The sequence below is a fragment of the Ranitomeya variabilis genome, chromosome 1 (genome assembly GCF_051348905.1).
Source record: "Ranitomeya variabilis isolate aRanVar5 chromosome 1, aRanVar5.hap1, whole genome shotgun sequence".
Classification (NCBI taxonomy): domain Eukaryota; kingdom Metazoa; phylum Chordata; class Amphibia; order Anura; family Dendrobatidae; genus Ranitomeya; species Ranitomeya variabilis.
In genome coordinates this window covers 991,587,622-991,608,614 of record NC_135232.1, presented here as the reverse complement: position 1 = coordinate 991,608,614, position 20,993 = coordinate 991,587,622, and the positions used below count along the sequence as shown (strand labels likewise).

Here is a 20,993-nt window from a genome sequence, read left to right as displayed (position 1 = left end):
GACACAGAGCAGAACCGGAGGGCATAGGATTACAAGGACTTTGCCCATATTCACCTGTGGTACAGCAGCACCTTGGAGCCTGGAGTCTCCGTGAAAAGATCCCAGTAAGCACGGCTCAAGCTGCCTACCATACAGATACCAGTCCCAGGACAGGGGAACGAATTAGGACTTTGCTGGGAACCCTTAGTGGCAGCAGGGACCTCAGTTACAGCAAGTGCAGAGTGGAAGGCCTCCAACCTGACTTGCCAAGGGGATTCCACTTGTCTCTGGACTGCCTGGACTCTAATGTACCTGTTGCCAGTGCCCTGGACTGTGGCCTATCATCTGTAGTAAACCAGGTAAAGACTTACAGCTTGTCTCCTCCATTTATTTACTGGCTATACCATCCACACCTACAACCTAGGACCCCTGGGGACCCCACTTCACCTGAGGGAAGTGTAACATCTATGCTGCCGCAACATCCCCAAGTGGACCCCTTTAATGCAGCGTCGGTCCAACTACTGACCGAACTCCACAGGTGGCGTCACGACAAATTTTGAACATTTTCCCCTTTAATGTTGAGACCCAGGGCCACAGACCGGGTCGCAGCCACAATGACATCCCCCTTGCGACCGGACCCGGTACCGAGTACCCCACTGCCCTGTGGGTGACTCAAAATGGCCCCACATGATGCTGGGTACAGTATAATGGGCCCACATGATGCTGGATACAGTATAAATGCACTAGTCATGGGGAATCCATGCACCACACACAAGCCCCTGCTTACCGGCACAGCGCAGACAAGATCTCTGTATATCGCCTGTAACTCCTGGTGCTCTCCTTCCGCAGAGTGCAGACTCCCCCGAGCCCACGTCCTGCAGAGCGCCCGCTGTCGTGTGCAGCCCTGGACCGTGAACAGGCCGCCGCCGCTACTACCTACCTATCGCCGTCCTGGTGCGAGCGATCCCGTCCTGTACGTCCTGCAGAGCGCCCGCTGCCGGGTGCATCCCCGGACTGTGCACAGGCTGCTGCCACCACTGCTGCCTACCTATTGCCGCTGTGCAGCCCCCGCTCCTCCTTCCAAGTGATCCCGTCCTGCGCTTCCTGAAGAGTGCCCGCTGCCGTGTGCAGCCCCAGACTGTGCACAGGCCACCACTGCTGCTGCCTACCTATCACCGTGGTGCAGCCTTCCGCGCTTCCTCCCGAGTGATCCCATCCTGCTTGCTGTACAGTGCGGGAAAAGTAAGTCTCAAAATCGGGACTGTCCTGCTGGATCCAGGATGGTTGGGAGGTCTGGTGGAGTGGGCGGGGTTATACAGAGCTCAGCATTCAGTGAACTGGAAGATCTGCAGCAAATCAAACAGTGATTTTATAAAAACTGCAGCAAGCAGCCTAGTAAGCGACACATCGCTGGAGTCAGGGTCTCTGTCTGTACATTAGGCTGCTGTTAGATGCGCCAGAAGGAACCTGGTTACAGATTTCCTTTAACAATGAAGGGTTTATTGTCTGCCTTGTGTGCCCCATGTCCTCAGAATTAGGCCCACACTCATCTGTATAGTCCAGAGATGTCGTACAAGATGTCGACATTGGAGGAATTGTATGCAGAAATCAGGTACAGGACTGTGTGGAGCCATGGAGCTGGGGGGCTGCACAGACAATGCTCCTGTACTGAAGGCCCTAAGCAGCCAGGGCAGGTTGCACAATGAATGCTTAGCTAGGATTGGCTTCTATGGGCAAGAAGGCTAGATTTTCTGAATTTATAAGAAAATGTGGTCAGTCTCTAAAGAACCCGACCACTCAGTAGGTGCAATGTCCCTCCTTCATATATGTCTGCCACACTTTTAGACTCCATTTTCTTATATATGGCACTGAGGCAAAATGTTCTTATAGATCAATGTCAAAACAAGTCAAGAACAATTGGTGGGCCAACACACGAACCAGTACAGTAACCCCCTTCCATCTTTCAACTGGATATTTGCTAGCTGGCACTGTTTCCAAAAAATTGACAGTCCCATCAGATTTGGGATAGTTGGCATGTATACATACATCTGTAAGGTGTGGAGAAGATGCAGTCGTTCGTGGTTATGGTGTCCAAGGTGGGCATGGGGAGCTAGGGGGATAAAAGGCTGCTTTACCATATAAGAAGGCACCAGTAGTATATTTGGCAAATTGTGCATGCTGACATAGGAGCTTCAGGTTAAACTCTTGGTCCAGCTGGTGGTGGTTGAAAGGAACGAGCTGCAGCAAATTCACAAAGTCACAGCACATCCCATCTCCGCTCTGCGTACAACAAGGGTCCAACAATAAAACATTGCTTACAAATATACTACAGGCATCATTATGGTGCTTGAACCTCCTAGGTTCAAGCAACATATTGTAATCCGATTTCTTATATTTTCTTATTATTATTATTATTCTTCTCCGCGTTTTCCGCAATTAATGCGGCCCGAACCGCTCGGCGCAGAGACCCCGTTCAGGCGGCGTTTCGAAGCCCTCGGTGGGGACAGGTGTGCTATGACTTTTATAGTCGATCCGATATGTAGATTTTATTTAAATCGCATTTAAAAAAAAAAAATTCCCATAGGAAATAATGGCGAACTTTCCATTACCCCAAACTTGACCTTCCAAAGATGGCAGCTATGCAAATGTACGGTATCAATTTTAGGACATGATCATTTATCACACGGCCCCGTGTGCAAAAGTAAGTGCGCCCCCGGCCCCGTGTGCAAAAGTAAGTGCACCCCCGGCCCCGTGTGCAAAAGTAAGTGCGCCCCCGGCCCCGTCTGCAAAAGTAATGGCGCCCCCGGCCCCGTGTGCAAAAGTAATGGCGCCCCCGGCCCCGTGTGCAAAAGTAATGGCGCCCCCGGCCCCGTGTGCAAAAGTAATGGCGCCCCCGGCCCCGTGTGCAAAAGTAAGTGCGCCCCCGGCCCCGTGTGCAAAAGTAAGTGCGCCCCCGACCCCGTGTGCAAAAGTAAGTGCGCCCCCGGCCCCGTGTGCAAAAGTAAGTGCCCCCCCGGCCCCGTGTGCAAAAGTAAGTGCGCCCCCGGCCCCGTGTGCAAAAGTAAGTGCGCCCCCGACCCCGTGTGCAAAAGTAAGTGCGCCCCCGGCCCCGTGTGCAAAAGTAAGTGCGCCCCCGGCCCCGTGTGCAAAAGTAAGTGCGCCCCCGGCCCCGTGTGCAAAAGTAAGTGCGCCCCCGGCCCCGTGTGCAAAAGTAAGTGCGCCCCCGGCCCCGTGTGCAAAAGTAAGTGCGCCCCCGGGCCCGTGTGCAAAAGTAAGTGCGCCCCCGGCCCCGTGTGCAAAAGTAAGTGCGCCCCCGGCCCCGTGTGCAAAAGTAAGTGCGCCCCCGGCCCCGTGTGCAAAAGTAAGTGCGCCCCCGGCCCCGTGTGCAAAAGTAAGTGCGCCCCCGGCCCCGTGTGCAAAAGTAAGTGCGCCCCCGGCCCCGTGTGCAAAAGTAAGTGCGCCCCCGGCCCCGTGTGCAAAAGTAAGTGCGCCCCCGGCCCCGTGTGCAAAAGTAAGTGCGCCCCCGGCCCCGTGTGCAAAAGTAAGTGCGCCCCCGGCCCCGGGTGTGGAAAGTAAGTGCCCCCCGGCCCCGTGTGTAAAAAGTAAGTGCCCCCCCGGCCCCGCCCACCAAATCGGAGGCCGAGGGTACCCGGCCACCGAATCGGAGGCCGAGGGTCCCCGGCCTCCAAATCAGAGGCCGAGGGTCCCCGGCCTCCAAATCGGAGGCCGATGGTCCCCGGCCTCCAAATCGGAGGCCGAGGGTCCCCGGACTCCAAATCGGAGGCCGAGGGTCCCCGGCCTCCAAATCGGAGGCCGAGGGACCCCGGCCTCCAAATCGGAGGCCGAGGGTCCCCGGCCACCAAATCGGAGGCCGAGGGTCCCCGGCCTCCAAATCGGAGGCCGAGGGTCCCCGGCCTCCAAATCGGAGGCCGAGGGTCCCCGGCCTCCAAATCGGAGGCCGAGGGTCCCCGGCCTCCAAATCGGAGGCCGAGGGTCCCCGGCCACCAAATCGGAGGCCGAGGGTCCCCGGCCTCCAAATCGGAGGCCGAGGGTCCCCGGCCTCCAAATCGGAGGCCGAGGGTCCCCGGACTCCAAATCGGAGGCCGAGGGTCCCCGGACTCCAAATCGGAGGCCGAGGGTCCCCGGCCTCCAAATCGGAGGCCGAGGGTTCCCGGCCACCAAATCGGAGGCCGAGGGTCCCCGGCCTCCAAATCGGAGGCCGAGGGTCCCCGGCCTCCAAATCGGAGGCCGAGGGTCCCCGGCCTCCAAATCGGAGGCCGAGGGACCCCGGCCTCCAAATCGGAGGCCGAGGGTCCCCGGCCACCAAATCGGAGGCCGAGGGTCCCCGGCCTCCAAATCGGAGGCCGAGGGTCCCCGGCCTCCAAATCGGAGGCCGAGGGTCCCCGGCCTCCAAATCGGAGGCCGAGGGTCCCCGGCCACCAAATCGGAGGCCGAGGGTCCCCGGCCTCCAAATCGGAGGCCGAGGGTCCCCGGCCTCCAAATCGGAGGCCGAGGGTCCCCGGCCTCCAAATCGGACGCCGAGGGTCCCCGGCCTCCAAATCGGACGCCGAGGGTCCCCGGCCTCCAAATCGGAGGCCGAGGGTCCCCGGCCACCAAATCGGAGGCCGAGGGTCCCCGGCCACCAAATCGGAGGCCGAGGGTCCCCGGCCACCAAATCGGAGGCCGAGGGTCCCCGGCCTCCAAATCGGAGGCCGAGGGACCCCGGCCTCCAAATCGGAGGCCGAGGGTCCCCGGCCACCAAATCGGAGGCCGAGGGTCCCCGGCCTCCAAATCGGAGGCCGAGGGTCCCCGGCCACCAAATCGGAGGCCGAGGGTCCCCGGCCTCCAAATCGGAGGCCGAGGGTCCCCGGCCACCAAATCGGAGGCCGAGGGTCCCCGGCCTCCAAATCGGAGGCAGAGGGTCCCCGGCCTCCAAATCGGAGGCCGAGGGTCCCCGGCCTCCAAATCGGAGGCCGAGGGTCCCCGGCCTCCAAATCGGACGCCGAGGGTCCCCGGCCTCCAAATCGGACGCCGAGGGACCCCGGCCTCCAAATCGGAGGCCGAGGGTCCCCGGCCACCAAATCGGAGGCCGAGGGTCCCCGGCCACCAAATCGGAGGCCGAGGGTCCCCGGCCTCCAAATCGGAGGCCGAGGGACCCCGGCCTCCAAATCGGAGGCCGAGGGTCCCCGGCCACCAAATCGGAGGCCGAGGGTCCCCGGCCTCCAAATCGGAGGCCGAGGGTCCCCGGCCACCAAATCGGAGGCCGAGGGTCCCCGGCCTCCAAATCGGAGGCCGAGGGTCCCCGGCCACCAAATCGGAGGCCGAGGGTCCCCGGCCTCCAAATCGGAGGCAGAGGGTCCCCGGCCTCCAAATCGGAGGCCGAGGGTCCCCGGCCACCAAATCGGAGGCCGAGGGTCCCCGGCCTCCAAATCGGAGGCCGAGGGTCCCCGGCCTCCAAATCGGAGGCCGAGGGTCCCCGGCCTCCAAATCGGAGGCCGAGGGTCCCCGGCCTCCAAATCGGAGGCCGAGGGTCCCCGGCCTCCAAATCGGAGGCCGAGGGTCCCCGGCCTCCAAATCGGAGGCCGAGGGACCCCGGCCTCCAAATCGGAGGCCGAGGGTCCCCGGCCACCAAATCGGAGGCCGAGGGTCCCCGGCCTCCAAATCGGAGGCCGAGGGTCCCCGGCCTCCAAATCGGAGGCCGAGGGTCCCCGGCCTCCAAATCGGAGGCCGAGGGTCCCCGGCCACCAAATCGGAGGCCGAGGGTCCCCGGCCTCCAAATCGGAGGCCGAGGGTCCCCGGCCACCAAATCGGAGGCCGAGGGTCCCCGGCCACCAAATCGGAGGCCGAGGGTCCCCGGCCTCCAAATCGGAGGCCGAGGGTCCCCGGCCACCAAATCGGAGGCCGAGGGTCCCCGGCCTCCAAATCGGAGGCCGAGGGTCCCCGGCCACCAAATCGGAGGCCGAGGGTCCCCGGCCTCCAAATCGGAGGCAGAGGGTCCCCGGCCTCCAAATCGGAGGCCGAGAGTCCCCGGCCACCAAATCGGAGGCCGAGGGTCCCCGGCCTCCAAATCGGAGGCCGAGGGTCCCCGGCCTCCAAATCGGAGGCCGAGGGTCCCCGGCCACCAAATCGGAGGCCGAGGGTCCCCGGCCTCCAAATCGGAGGCCGAGGGTCCCCGGCCTCCAAATCGGAGGCCGAGGGTCCCCGGCCACCAAATCGGAGGCCGAGGGTCCCCGGCCTCCAAATCGGAGGCCGAGGGTCCCCGGCCTCCAAATCGGAGGCCGAGGGTCCCCGGCCACCAAATCGGAGGCCGAGGGTCCCCGGCCTCCAAATCGGAGGCCGAGGGTCCCCGGCCACCAAATCGGAGGCCGAGGGTCCCCGGCCTCCAAATCGGAGGCCGAGGGTCCCCGGCCTCCAAATCGGAGGCCGAGGGTCCCCGGCCTCCAAATCGGAGGCCGAGGGTCCCCGGCCTCCAAATCGGAGGCCGAGGGTCCCCGGCCTCCAAATCGGAGACCGAGGGTCCCCGGCCTCCAAATCGGAGGCCGAGGGTCCCCGGCCACCAAATCGGAGGTCCCCGGCCTCCAAATCAGAGGCCGAGGGTCCCCGGCCACAAAATCTGAGGTCCCCGGCCTCCAAATCGGAGGCCGAGGGTCCCCGGCCACCAAATCGGAGGCCGAGGGTTCCCGGCCTCCAAATCGGAGGCCGAGGGTCCCCGGCCACCAAATCGGAGGCCGAGGGTCCCCGGCCACTAAATCGGAGGCCGAGGGTCCCCGGCCTCCAAATCGGAGGCCGAGGGTCCCCGGCCTCCAAATCGGAGGATGAGGGTCCCCGGCCTCCAAATCGGAGGCCGAGGGTCCTCGGCCTCCAAATCGGAGGCCGAGTATCCGGCCTCCAAGTCGGAGGCCGAGGGTCCCCGGCCACCAAATCGGAGGCCGAGGGTCCCCGGCCTCCAAATCGGAGGCCGAGGGTCCCCGGCCTCCAAATCGGAGGCCGAGGGTCCCCGGCCACCAAATCGGAGGCCGAGGGTCCCCGGCCTCCAAATCGGAGGCCGAGGGTCCCCGGCCTCCAAATCGGAGGCCGAGGGTCCCCGGCCACCAAATCGGAGGCCGAGGGTCCCCGGCCTCCAAATCGGAGGCCGAGGGTCCCCGGCCTCCAAATCGGAGGCCGAGGGTCCCCGGCCTCCAAATCAGAGGCCGAGGGTCCCCGGCCACCAAATCTGAGGTCCCCGGCCTCCAAATCGGAGGCCGAGGGTCCCCGGCCACGAAATCTGAGGTCCCCGGCCTCCAAATCGGAGGCCGAGGGTCCCCGGCCACCAAATCAAAGGCCGAGGGTTCCCGGCCTCCAAATCGAAGGCCGAGGGTCCCCGGCCTCCAAATCGGAGGCCGAGGGTCCCCGGCCTCCAAATCGGAGGCCGAGGGTCCCCGGCCACCAAATCGGAGGCCGAGGGTCCCCGGCCTCCAAATCGGAGGCCGAGGGTCCCCGGCCACCAAATCGGAGGCCGAGGGTCCCCGGCCTCCGATTAAAGTGGCTACCAAGGATTCCTAAATGCCAAAATGGCTACCAAGGGGCCAAAGTTGCTAACAAGGGGCCCCGCACATCAAAGTTTCTACCAAGGGGCCAAAGTTGCTAACAAGGGGCCCCGCACATCAAAGTGGCTACCAAGGGGCCAAATTGGATACCCAGGGGCAGGGCCCTGCATGCCAGACTTGCTCCTGAGGTTCATTGGCAGCTGGCAGTGCTGTTCAAGCACCATGTATTTCCTTCAGGAAATGCCCATCTAGTTATAATTTGTTTTCAGGCATTATCTGGCACTGCAATATATTTTTATTTTTTTGCTATTCTTATAAAGTCCTTTTTTTTTTCAGAAAATCCTTTTTCTAAAGAGGTTTAATATTACATGTGGAGGTTTATTATACCATAATTTAGTTAAATTGCATAACTTGATTTGTTATAAACCGAAATCATTTTTTGTTTACGGCCTGAAATTGCCAATTTCTCTTGAAACTACTTTGAATGTGAATTCTATCTAGCAATAATAAAAGTTATAACGTATATAGTTATTTGTGAGCTGTCATTTTTACCATATTGACGTTATTGTGCCATCTAGTGGAAGTGAGCTTGAATTACACATTAGAAATATTCCCACAGGTTTTTATTTTCAACATTTAAGGTTTTATAACACAATTGGAAGCATATACTTCCAATGCATCCATTTTATATTTCCAGTACGTTGTAAGCATGTACTGAAAATAACTGCAATGCTTGAATAAAGCCCTTTATCCATTATGCAGTTATGAATGATAAGAAATACTAGAAACTTTTAAACTCACTGGTAATAGGAGCTAATAGTTGTTACAAAATAATGATACATAACTGTGAATGCATTTTGACATGATATGACATGACATACAAGTAAGACTCTGTTCACATTATCTTTAGGGATCACTACATCAGGTTTCAGTTTTTCTCTTAAAGACATAATATAGTCTGCTGCATTGTCCTTTCTTGTAGAAAACTCAGACACCTGATAGACCTATTTGTTATGTGTTTGGATGTTTAAAAGAGCAGAGTAGAATAGTCGCCTATTCAGTGACGATGGAAAGAAGCAGCATCAAGCAGATGTCAGTTCCGTAGCATTACTCACGGAGAGGGAATGCATTTTCTACTTACGCAGTCTCATAGAAGAGCAACAAAAAGCAAGTTACTTGAACACAGGTAGAGAATTGACGTTGGGTACCAATGCCTGTGCGTTACACATGCGACAAATTATTAACACTTGTGACAATTTTCTGACCCATGCAATGGTCTGCCAGAAATCCTCTCAGAAACACCTTTTTCACACTGTACACTCTATGTCCCTTATCTAAGCAATTTAGCACAGACATCCTTAGTGTTGGTCAGAACTAGAGATGAGCAAACATCGTCGGCTCCTTCCTTATTTGGCAAGCTATAGCGCTTATCGAAGAAGCTGCATCGGGAACCCAGATACCTGGAGAGCTCCCGGTAATCAGCTGTTCGGCGCTGCATGTGCTGCATATGTCACGGCTGTGTGACTGACACAACACATGCATGGAGAAAGCCTGTTTGTTGGTCTCCATGCATGTGTTGTGACTGTGACACAGCAGTGACACATGCAGCTGCGGTGCCGAACAGCTGATTATTGGGAGCGTTCCAGGTATCCAGGTTCCCGATGCAGCTTCTTCGGTAAGCGCTATAGCTTGCCGAATAAGGAGGTAGCCAACGATGTTCGCTCACCTCTAGCCAGAACCATCTTCATCACCTCCTTTTAAACTGGTTTTCTCAAATGGCCCGATTTCCTTCAATTTGGACAAAACAAATTGAGTGTGATTCAGACTAGAAGTTTTTTTCTGGTCCTTACTAAGCCCTAAAGTGACTTCAAGGGAATCTGTCACCCCCTGGACATATATGTCCTATTAATATGGGCATACAGGAAATAGAACTGCTAGACTAGTCCTGCCTATATTATTATTATTTATTTATATGACACCATGAGAAGGGTTACATACAAGTTACAGATATCACTTACAGTAAGCAAACTAACAATTACAGACTGATACAGATGGGCGAGCACCCTGCCCTTGCGGGCTTACATTCTACAGGATTATGGGGAAGGAGACAATAGGTTGAGGGTTGCAGGAGCTCTGGTGTTGGTGAGGCGGTAGCTTCAGTAGTGGTGAGGAGGCAGCGGGGTCAGTGCAGGCTGTAGGCTTTCCTGAAGAGGTGGGTTTTCAGGTTCTGTCTGAAGGATCCAAATGTGGTTGATAGTTGGACGTGTTGGAGCAAAGAATTCCAGAGGATGGGGGATATTCGGGAGAAGTCTTGGAGGCGGTTGGGTGAGGAGCGAATAAGTGTGGAGAGAAGGAGGTCTTGGGAGGACCGGAGATTATATGAGGGAAGATATCAGGAGATTATTTCAGAGATATATGGAGGAGACAGGTTATGGATGGCTTTGTAGGTTAGTATTAGTAATTTGAACTGGATACACTGAGGGAATAGGAGCCAGTGAAGAGATCTGCAGAGGGGGGAAGCGGAGGAGTAGCAAGGAGAAAGATGAATTAGTCGGGCAGCAGAGTTAAGGATGGACTGGAGAGGTGCAAGGGTGTTAGCAGGGAGGCCACAGAAAAGGATGTTGCAGTAGTCAAGGCGGGAGATGATGAGGGCATGCACAAGCATTTTAGTAGATTGATGGTTGAGGAAAGGACGGATTCTGGAGATATTTTTGAGCTGGAGGCGACAGGAGGTGGAAAGAGCTTGGATGTGCGGTTTGAAGGTCAGGGCAGAGTCAAGGGTTACTCCGAGGCAGCGGGCTTCCGGTACAGGGGAAAGCGTGATGTCGTTAATTGCGATAGATAGGTCAAGTAAGGAAGATCTACGAGATAGAGGAAAAAAGATGAGTTCAGATTTGTCCACATTGAATTTGAGGAAGCAAGAGGAGAAGAAGGAGGATATGGCTCATAGACAATCCAGAATTCTGGACAGCAGAGAGGTGACGTCTGGGCCAGAAAGGTAGATCTGAGTGTCATCAGCATAAAGGTGGTGCTGGAATCCATGGGACTTTATGAGTTGTCCCAGGCCAAGTGTATAGATTGAGAAGAGTACCTGTATGCCTCATAACTGCGGTCTTGCAGCTGAGAAATGTTATATTCTGTCTTTATGCTAATGAATTCTTCCAGGCTCCTGGGCATGCAGTGCCTGGAAAATATCCCTGCCTCCTGTCTTCACTGTATTCTTAACTCCTCCCATCAGCGCCAGTTACAACCCCAGAATCCTGCACCTGCGCCCTGCACTCCCTCAGAAACACATACCTCAAGATGCTTTCTTCCTCCCTGCATAGTCATCACTAGGAACCATGTGTACATGACGATGAATATGCATGGAGGAAGTGGGGAGAGCATCTTATCGGCACGAAGCAGTGGTCACTGGATCGGATGTCGCCGGCGCCTGCGCAGAAGATCCCTGAATGCAGTGCTCACAAAAGGGAGGATGACATGTGTATTTCTGAGGGAGTGCGGGGCGCAGGTGCGGGATTCCTGGGCCGTAACTGACGCTGATGGGAGGGAGGTAAGTATTACAATAAAGAAAGGGGGCAGGGATTTCTTTCAGGCATTAACATAAAGAAACAATATACATTTCTCCACAACAAGACCATTAACATGAGGCATACAGCTAGAATTAGTGTTACATTTCTATTACCTGTATGCCCATAGGTCATATATGTCCCGGGGTGACAGATTCCCTTTAACTTAACAGCAAGTTCTACTTAACCCCACTTGCTAGCTAGCAATGATGCTAAAGATTCTCATTACTGGAGAGCTTCTTTCTTCCAGTCGATGCCATCAAATAATGTGTATGACATATATTCTACCATGCAGAGATTTGCTGCACTGACCACATGCTGGCCAATGACCCAGCTGTCGCTAGGAACTTAGTACCCTTTGCCTATTTAGAGCTCTTTGCAAAAATCTTGCTTCTGCCAGTGGTATCTAAAACCTCTGAATCAAAATCAGTAATACTTATATTCTTATTAGTATAACCTGACAGTTCTGAGACTGACACACATTTTGGTTTTCATGAGGTTTGCTGCCTCAGTTTGTTTAGTGCAATTTGTATTAACTTAGATTATTATGAAGATTGATCAGATGAATTGCTAAAAATTGCAAAGACAATATTTGCCATGAAAAATAACTTTAATTCCCCATAAAAAAAATATCTACTGATTTTCAGTCCTGCCACAAAAATGGCCTGCTTACTTAATTTCCATGATCATCTCGTTAGCTCAGGAGAAAGTATTAACAAGGACAAAACATCTCATATAATGGTGTCATGTTGACTGAATTATAAAAGCAGACCGGTTACTTCGAAAGGTGGGTGGTGCATGAAATAATTGTATTTTTCTGTTTTCATAGGTTGCCTCCAAGAAAAAAACATACAGTCATTATTGGTTTTGCACCAAAAGGGATTTACAGGCAAAGACATTGCTGCTTTTAAAACTGCCCCTAAATTAACCAATCATCAGATCATCAAGAACTTAAAAGAAAGAGGATCAGTGGCTGTAAAGAAGACTTTACAGCACCCAAGAAAGTTCAGCAAGTGCCAGGACCATCTCCTAAAGAGGATTTAGCTATAGAATCGGTTTCAATCAAGGACAGAGTTTACTCAGGAAAGGCAGCCGACAGATGTCAATACACGTACACACTCAGTGAGTTGAAGGTTTTTGGAGCATAGTCTGGTGTCAACAAGGACAGCAAAGATGCAACATCTCTCCAAGAAAACCATTTAGAACAGACTGACATTCTGCAGGAACTACTGGTAATCGACAGCAAAGAAATGAGGTAAAGTTATTTCTCTGATGAAGCCCCCTTCAGACTGTTTGGGACATCTGGAAGGATAATTGTCCAGAGAAGCAAAGGTGCCAACATGCCAACTGAGACAATTCATGTGTGGGAGTTTTTCACTCATGGAGGGCGCTCACTCACAAGTTTAACTAAGAGTATTGGTGAATAAAACATTGAAATTTTGAGTCCATGCCCAGTAAATTTGTCATATCTCAATCTCATTGAGAACCTGTGGTCAGTCCTCAAAATCTCAAAAATTGTGATAAACGCTAAGCACTGTTTAAGTAAAAATGAGTCGTCATCGCTCAGGATTTTGCCCAGAAGTTGCTATATTGCATTCCAGGGCGAATTGCATAAGTCTTGAAAAATAAGAGTCAACGCTGTAAATATTTAGTTCTTGTATAAACTTGATGTATTAGACAATTAAAGTTTAAAACCTATAAAATGCTTATAATTGTACTTCAGTAACCACAGAAACACCAGAACTAGAAACACAATAATGCTGCAAAAGCAACATTTTTGGCCATGACTGTAAATCAACTTAGGTAACCCCGCGGTATGTTTCTCTAAATACAGTCAATGGTAACCCATAGCCACTAAAAACAGATATGGTAGCCATGCACATAACAGTGGAGTTATACTATATCTGAGTTTTATTTGTAAGAACTTTTTGGGGGTCTCAATTTTCAGCCCGTTTACAAATAATAGTAGTAAGACAGCAACAACAAGTGAAAATATAAACGTCACTATGATTTGCATCTCTAGGGATAGAATGGCAGGACTTATTGCAAATATATTTAATTCCTTCATATTTGTCATTTTAACATCCATTCCACAGGCAGGACTCTTTTAGTTAATTCCAATTGAGAATTAAAATACTGTTGAACAAATCAGAGTAAGGACACAGTATATCCTTCTGAGTAAATATGAAGGTTCATTGCTACTTCATTCAGGATAATGACCTTGGCTTCCCCTTCCTTTTCATCTCAAAACAAGTCAATATCTGGTTTTGTTATATGAGCAGTTAATGGGTTTCAGAAGTCAATACATTGCTTGTTTGAAAGTGACTGATGCTGCAAACCTTGTAATTAAAATGGTAACAAGGAATCCAACGCTGAGAGTAAAGAAAATGAACCAGAGTGGAGTGTTTCATATAGTAATAATTACTCCTATTCTAAGGCAATGTCCACATAGGTCATATACTGAGCAGAAAAAAGGTGCTACAAATGTGTTGCAATATCTGTATGGATTACATGCAAAAAAAAATCAAGATTCTGCTATGGATTTACCATAGAGAAATCCACGGTGAAAATCCACAGCCTAAATTGACTTGCAGGAGACAAATTTTGCACCCCAATTTTCATATAATTTTCTGCATCATATCAGTGAGATTTGGTAAAATCACAACTGTGATCACAACTTTTATGCTAGAAAAAATGGACAGAATATGCACAGAATATCCTATACCTGTGTGAATAAGTCTAAAGCTAGCCTTAAACGCTAAGAGTTGCCTGTACAATCAATTTGACAATAAACATCCAGTATCATGTAATTTTGCAGAAATGATTATTTGGCTAATGACGTTAATTAATTTTGTGATACTGCCAATACCCAGCCAAAATATTCAACTTTCTTGTTAAAAACAACCAAATGAATGTAAATGGGTTTCTATAGGAAAAGATGCCCTGTTAGGTAAACACGTACATCTCTTATTCATTCAAAATATTGTATCATTGTTTCGTAGACCTCAGCTTTGAGACATTCCTCTGATATTCTTTCTGCAAATCTATTAATCAACTGTCAACTGTGTGTTACCATTCTTCTTATACAAAGGGCATATCCCCATTTGGGACAGTCTCTAATCAGTGCTGCCAGTGTCAGACCATGCAGGCACACAACCTATAGAAATGGGAATCGTAATCTCTAGTTGTAAATTTATTAACACATTTTCAGTATCGATAATAGAGGAACTGGATAACTCAGAGAACCGAAGAAGGTAATTTTATAGGAAATTGTAGTAATGACTAAAATATATATATCAGCAGGGCAAACAGATCACCCTTAAAGGGAAGATGCCACCAGTTTTCTTGTAGTTTGTTTTTTTGTGAAATTAAGCTTAAAATAGTAAATAAAATGTACTAATGCAATGTTTGCACTGTTTGCAAACATTTCTATATGAAAAATATTATATATTTTCTTACAAATATATATATTGACCACTAGGGGGAGCATTTTCCATTTTAGACCTCAAGCAGCTATAGTAAGACTTACCAGCTTTACTGTTAGCTGGAAAATTGGGGCAGTACCTGCTGACATCACCATTTCCCTCCCCTTTTGGGTGGTCTAATATCCCTGGGGCAGAATGAAGAGCAGCATCACAGGGCAGAGCCATTTTGTGTGTGACTGCTCTGTGATCTGCTATCACACAAGTGGTGTGTGTGTTAGTGATGTGTCGTTTGTGAACGAGCCAACACAAAGAGCCGGCTCCCTGCTGTGAATGAAAGGAGTCGGCCCTGCAGCGTGAGTGAGCCCAGTCTTTTTCTTTCTTGTCTGGGCCTGGCAGCTTCTCAGATTCAGCCAGTGAAGTGTGACTGTGACTCCTGTGGGAGGAGCAGACAGCAGAGAGGTAGAGTGGAGTCTGTGGGCTGTAAATAAATGCATGTGAGTTACCATGTGACCCAAATAAAGGGGCAATATTACACTGGCTTGAGTGGCTTCCTCCCTGGTATGTGACTGTGTAGGAGGAATGACAAATTGTATGTTCATCATCATCATCATCATCTGCAATGACCTGTGAGTTACCTTTTGTCCCAAATAAAGATACACTTTGTCACAAAAAGACGGGGTGATGCCACGCTCAGGGGTTGAATGCTGTGTAATAGTAGACGGCAGGTAGCCGGTATCCAGGTCCTGATTACTACCCGGGATGTAGTTATAGATATATACCTCACACAAGGCGTGGATAAATGTTAGGAGGAATGTCTAGAACATGTATATATATGTACATATGCGTAAACACTGCGTTACAGGAAGGTGCTTACCCTATGTAGTAGTAGTAGTCCCACTGCAGGACCCAAAAAGTTGCCCGATCCGGCCACCGTTGCTTGCTGTTGCGGCATTGGCGGGGAAAGAAAGGGGAGCAGGAGGAGGTGTAGCAGCTGGCGCGATACCTAGGAGCCCCGGCCGAAGGCTTCCCTGGTAACCGCGAGGAAAAAGATGGCTGCTAGCGCCGGCTTGCGAGTGCCTGTACTGTGACGTCACAAGAGGTACGGAGCGGCGTTGGGGCCAAAAAGGGAATGACTAACTAACGCGTTTCGAAGGTGCTCGGCCTTCTTCATCAGGGTTACCGTGTGTCATTCCATCTTCTCCCTTTATATGGTACAGATAGGCTGCTAATACGCCCACCACCCGCCTCCCTATATAACTCATTAGGCTACACTGCGTGGAATCTTTGTAATTATATTAGACTGAGCGCTGTGGACCCAGTATATCATATCTATTATGACCAGGACATGACTGGTTTGGACCTCTCAGATTGGCCTTCACATTCATAAGTGAATATGAATTTAAAATGAAATGCTTTATTAGAACATGGTTAAAACCTAAACATTATGAACTATATGTCACTATATGGAACTATATGTCACTAATAGTGCGTGGATTGTTCTGCTTATCTTAAATAGATATTGCACGTGGGCAAACATAAGAACTTAAAAACTTAAAAAATGAAACGCTATATAAAAAAACTACTTGAGACTTAAAATATTTAAAACTTTTGTTTAAAAATTACATCAGTGGGGGTACCTGAATTAGGGGCATAGCCCAATCCCTTTGCCTCCCAATACAGCTACCTATTAACGTGCTTAGGGTAATGTCTGCGCCTATACGCACTAGAAGGTAAACCATACCCCCTAGTCTGTTTCATGTGCGTATATCCCTATTATGGGGGGGAGGGGGGTGGGAAGAGAGAGAGAGCAAGGAAACATTTAAAGGAAACGGATAGATTATGTATAGATTATGTGTCTGTTGGGGGGAGGAGCAAGGGGGATCAAGGAAGGGTTACAAATAAGAAGAAGTACTAGCCGCCTTTCCTCAAAGGTTATATAACCAATCACACATGTATGTCTTTACTAAGTTGAAATTACTTAGAATCTTGATGCCCACTTCAGAGGGCATGCAATTCCAACTCCTGGTTGAGGCCCCTTGGAGATAGACTATCCAGTAAAAATATCCATTGAGACTCAATTCTCGACATCTGCTTGAGGAAGTCCCCTTTCCTTGGATTCGGTTGGATTTTCTGAATTCCGCAGAAGTGTATGTATGTACATACAATTTTTTGCATGGGCATATGTGACATACATCACCATATGCCCATGCAAAAAATTGTATGTAGGTCGAACCAAGAGGGAACTCAGGATACGGATCAAGGAACACCTCACCAACATCTAAAAGGAATATATGGGACACCCCTTGTCGCGACATTTTGTGGAGAACCATGGGAGGAAGATAAAAGACATACACTTCTGCGGAATTCAGAAAATCCAATCCAGAAAATCCATGACGTCATGGAAGGTCCTTCTCGCATACCATTCTTGGCACTGGAGCCTGCCGCTTGCACTGCCGAGGAGAGGACGCGATGACGGAGGGTGAGCATAGCAGGTTTTTTTTATTATTTTTAACATTACATTTTTTTTTACTACTGATGTCGCATAGGCAGCATCAATAGTAAAAAGTTGGGGACACACAGGGTTAATAGCAGCGGTTACGGAGTGCGTCAAACATAGCATAACGCGGTCTGTTACCGCCGGCATTAACCCTGTGTGAGCGTGCCTGCCGGGGGGTCTGTACGGCCTGCCGGAGGGTCTGTACGGCCTCTCCGGGGGGTCTGTACAGCCTCTCCGGGGGATCTGTACGGCATCTCCGGGGTATGTACGGCCTGCCGGGGGTCTTTGTGTCTGTGCAGGCATCGTCCGATGGGACTACAAGGCCCTTCGGACGATGCCTGCTAGACTGACAGTGATTGACACATTAGCCAATGATGGGACAGTAGTAGTCCCATCATCCGGCTAATGTGTTGAATATAAAAAAAATACTCCATACATACTCCATACATGCTACATACATGCTACATACAGTACATTCATACATTACATACATATAGACATACAGTACATATAACAGAGTATATACTCACCGTTACTTGTCACTTTGTTCCCCAAAGCCAGTGTCATCTGTAAAAAATATGAAAAAAACAAACAACCAATATACTCCCTGTCCGCAGAAATCCACGAGTGTCCCACGACGATCTCCCGTGGAAAGCAGCAGCATCAGATAAAAAAACGGATCCGGCGGAAAAAACGGATCCGACGAAAAAAAAAACGGATTCGGCGGAAAAAAAAAAGATCCGGCAGGAAAAAACAGATCCGGCGGAAAAAAACGGATCCGACGGGGAAAAAACGGATCCGGTGGAAAAAAGGATCCGGTGGAAAAAACCAGATCCGGCGGAAAAAACGGATCCGGCGGAAAAAAACGGATCATGCAGGAAAAAATGGATCCGGGGGAAAAAAATGGATCTGGCGGAAAAAAAACGGATCTGGCGGAAAAAAACGGATCCTGCAGGAAAAAATGGATCCAGGGGAAAAAAATGGATCTGGCAGAAAAAAAACGGATCTGGCGGAAAAAAACGGATCCTGCAGGAAAAAATGGATCTGGCGGAAAAAAAATGGATCCGGCGGAAAAACCCGGATCTGGCGTAAAAAAACTGATCCTGCAAATGTGCTCGCAGGATGCGTTTTTTACCCATAGACTTGTATTAGTGACGGATCGTGACGGATGGCCACACGTCGCGTCCGGCGTGCAACGGATCCGTCGTGTTTTGGCGGACCGTCGGCACGAAAAAACGTTCAAGTGAGCTTTTTTGTCAATCGCGTCTGCCATTTTCTACCGCACATGCGCGGCCAAAACTCCGCCCCCTCCTTCCAGACTTCAGAATGGGCAGCGGATGTGTTGAAAAACTGCATCCGCTGCCCACGTCGGGCACAAATTTCACAACGTGCATCGGTACATCGGCCCGATGCATAGCGACGGACCCGTACCGACGCAAGTGTGAAAGAGGCCTTTATGAGCGTTGAATTAAAAAAAAAGAAAGAAAAAAAAAAAAAGAATGGCGTGGGCTCCCGCGCAATTTTCTGCGCCAGAGGGGGAAAGCCGACGGCCGGGGGCCAATATCTGTCGCCTGCTATGAATATCAGCCCGCAGCTGTCTGCGTAGCCTTTACTGGCTATTAAAATAGGGGGACCCCCCAAAAAATGACGTGGGGTCCCCCTATATTTTATAGCCAGAAAGGCTACGCAGACAGCTGCGGGTTGATATTCATAGCCTAGAGAGGGGCCATGGATATTGGCCCCCCCCCGGCTACAAATACCAGTCCACAGCCGCCCCAGAAATTCCGGCACTTAGCCCCCTCTCTTCCCACTCCCGTGTAGCGGTGGGATATGGGGTAATAAGGGGTTAATGTCACCTTGCTATTGTAAGGTGACATTAAGCCGGGTTAATAACGGTGAGGCGTCAATAAGTCGCCCATCCGTTATTAATCCAATAGTAAGAAAGGGTTAATAAAACACGCACACATTAGGAAAAAGTATTTTAATATTCTTCATTTCACCATACTTACCATACTTCAGCGCCTGCAAAAAAATGTAAAATAATAAACCGTATACTACCTGTCCGCCGTAGTCCAATTAATAACGAGTGTCCCATGACGATCTCCCCTATAGAACAGTGACATCGGGTGATGTCACTGCTCTATAGGACCCTCAGTGACACACTGACAGACAATGGCTCCTGCAGTGCATCACTGAGGTTACTAAGGTTCAAAGTCTCACTTTATGGCAAAAAGCTGAGTGGGAAAATGTCTCACCCAGCAAAGCCAAAAAGTGAGACTAGGGTCTTTTTTTTTTACAGTGGCGGAGGAATACAGTGGCGGAAGGATACCTTCCTGCCCTCATTGTGTTCCTGGAGCCCCTAGAGAGCAGTCGCATTATCTGATGCTGCTGCTCTCCATGGGAGATCGTCGTGGGACACTCGTGGATTTCTGCGGACAGGGAGTATATTGGTTGTTTGTTTTTTTCATATTTTTTACAGATGACACTGGCTTCGGGGAACAAAATGACAAGTAATGGTGAGTATGTAATCTATGTTTAATTTACTGTATGTCTGTATGTATGTATTGTATGTAATGTATGCAGCATGTATGTAGCATGTATGGATGTATGTATGTAGCATGTATGTAGCATGTATGTAGCATGTATCATGTATGTAGCATGTATGTAGCATGTATGGATGTATGTATGCAGTATGTATGTAGCATGTATGTAGCATGTATGGATGTATGTAGCATGTATGTAGCATGTATGTAGCATGTATGTATGTATGTAGCATGTATGTATGTATGTATGTAGCATGTATGTAGCATGTATGTAGCATGTATGTACGTATGTATGTAGCATGTATGTAGCATGTATGTGGCATGTATGTATGTATGTATGTAGCATGTATGGATGTATGCAGTATGTATGTAGCATGTATGTAGCATGTATGTAGCATGTATGTATGTAGGTATGTAGCATGTATGTAGCATGTATGGATGTATGTAGCATGTATGTAGCATGTATGGATGTATGTAGCATGTATGGATGTATGCAGTATGTATGTAGCATGTATGTAGCATGTATGGATGTATGTAGCATGTATGTAGCATGTATGGATGTATGCAGTAGGTATGTAGCATGTATGTAGCATGTATGGATGTATGCAGTATGTATGTAGCATGTATGGATGTATGTAGCATGTATGTAGCATGTATGGATGTATGTATGCAGTATGTATGTAGCATGTATGTAGCATGTATGGAGTATTTTTTTTTTCATTCAACACATTAGCCGGATGATGGGACTACTACTGTCCCATCATTGGCTAATGTGTCAATCACTGTCAGTGCAGCAGGCATCGTCCGATGGGCTTGCACACACGCATAGAGACCCCCCCACACGGGGAGAGAATGCAGGGGGGAGAGGAAGAAGAGCGACACGGGGGGAGAGAATGCAGGGGGGAGGGCGACACGGGGGGGTCAGAGAATGCAGGGGGGAGAGGAGGGAGAAGGACACGGGGGGGGGGAGAGAATGCAGGGAGGAGAGGAGGAAGAGCGACACAGGGGGAGAGAATGCAGCTTACCGGAGATCTCCGGGACTGTGTGCAAGTGGGGAGGCGGAGACATAGCAGGAAAAGCACCCAGGGAGGGCAGCGTGTGAGAGCAGGGGATGTCTGCCCAGAACGTGCAGTGCCTGGAGTACAGACAGAGGAGCAGGGAGGTAAATCACCCACACTCCCCACTCCCCACTCTCCGGCTCCAGTCAGCGCTTCTGTCCTGCAGCGATAGAGAGCAAGCTGGGCAGAGATCAATGGGCTATAGTAAAATGGCTGCTAGTCACACCTACAGCAGTGAGTTGAACAGCCCACAGAGGCATGCCCAGCTCACTGCTAATGCCTCTTCAATGTTATAGATAGGGTCCGCGGCGGTCTATTATCTCCTATGTCCGTGGGGTGCCATAAAATGACACTGCTAGTGTCGTGCTACTGCTGTGAAACCAAGATGTCAGCCCC

General features: G+C 50.4%; 1 long non-coding RNA gene across 1 annotated transcript in view; it reads right to left on the bottom strand.

Moving 5' to 3' along the window:
* Positions 1–15,668, bottom strand: part of LOC143782475 (uncharacterized) — a 36,612-nt gene extending 20,944 nt beyond the window's left edge. Inside the window, exon 1 of the long non-coding RNA XR_013216977.1 lies at positions 15,374–15,668. This is a non-coding gene — a long non-coding RNA (uncharacterized LOC143782475). The remainder of the gene's footprint in view (positions 1–15,373) is intronic.
* Positions 15,669–20,993: the final 5,325 nt, after the last annotated feature.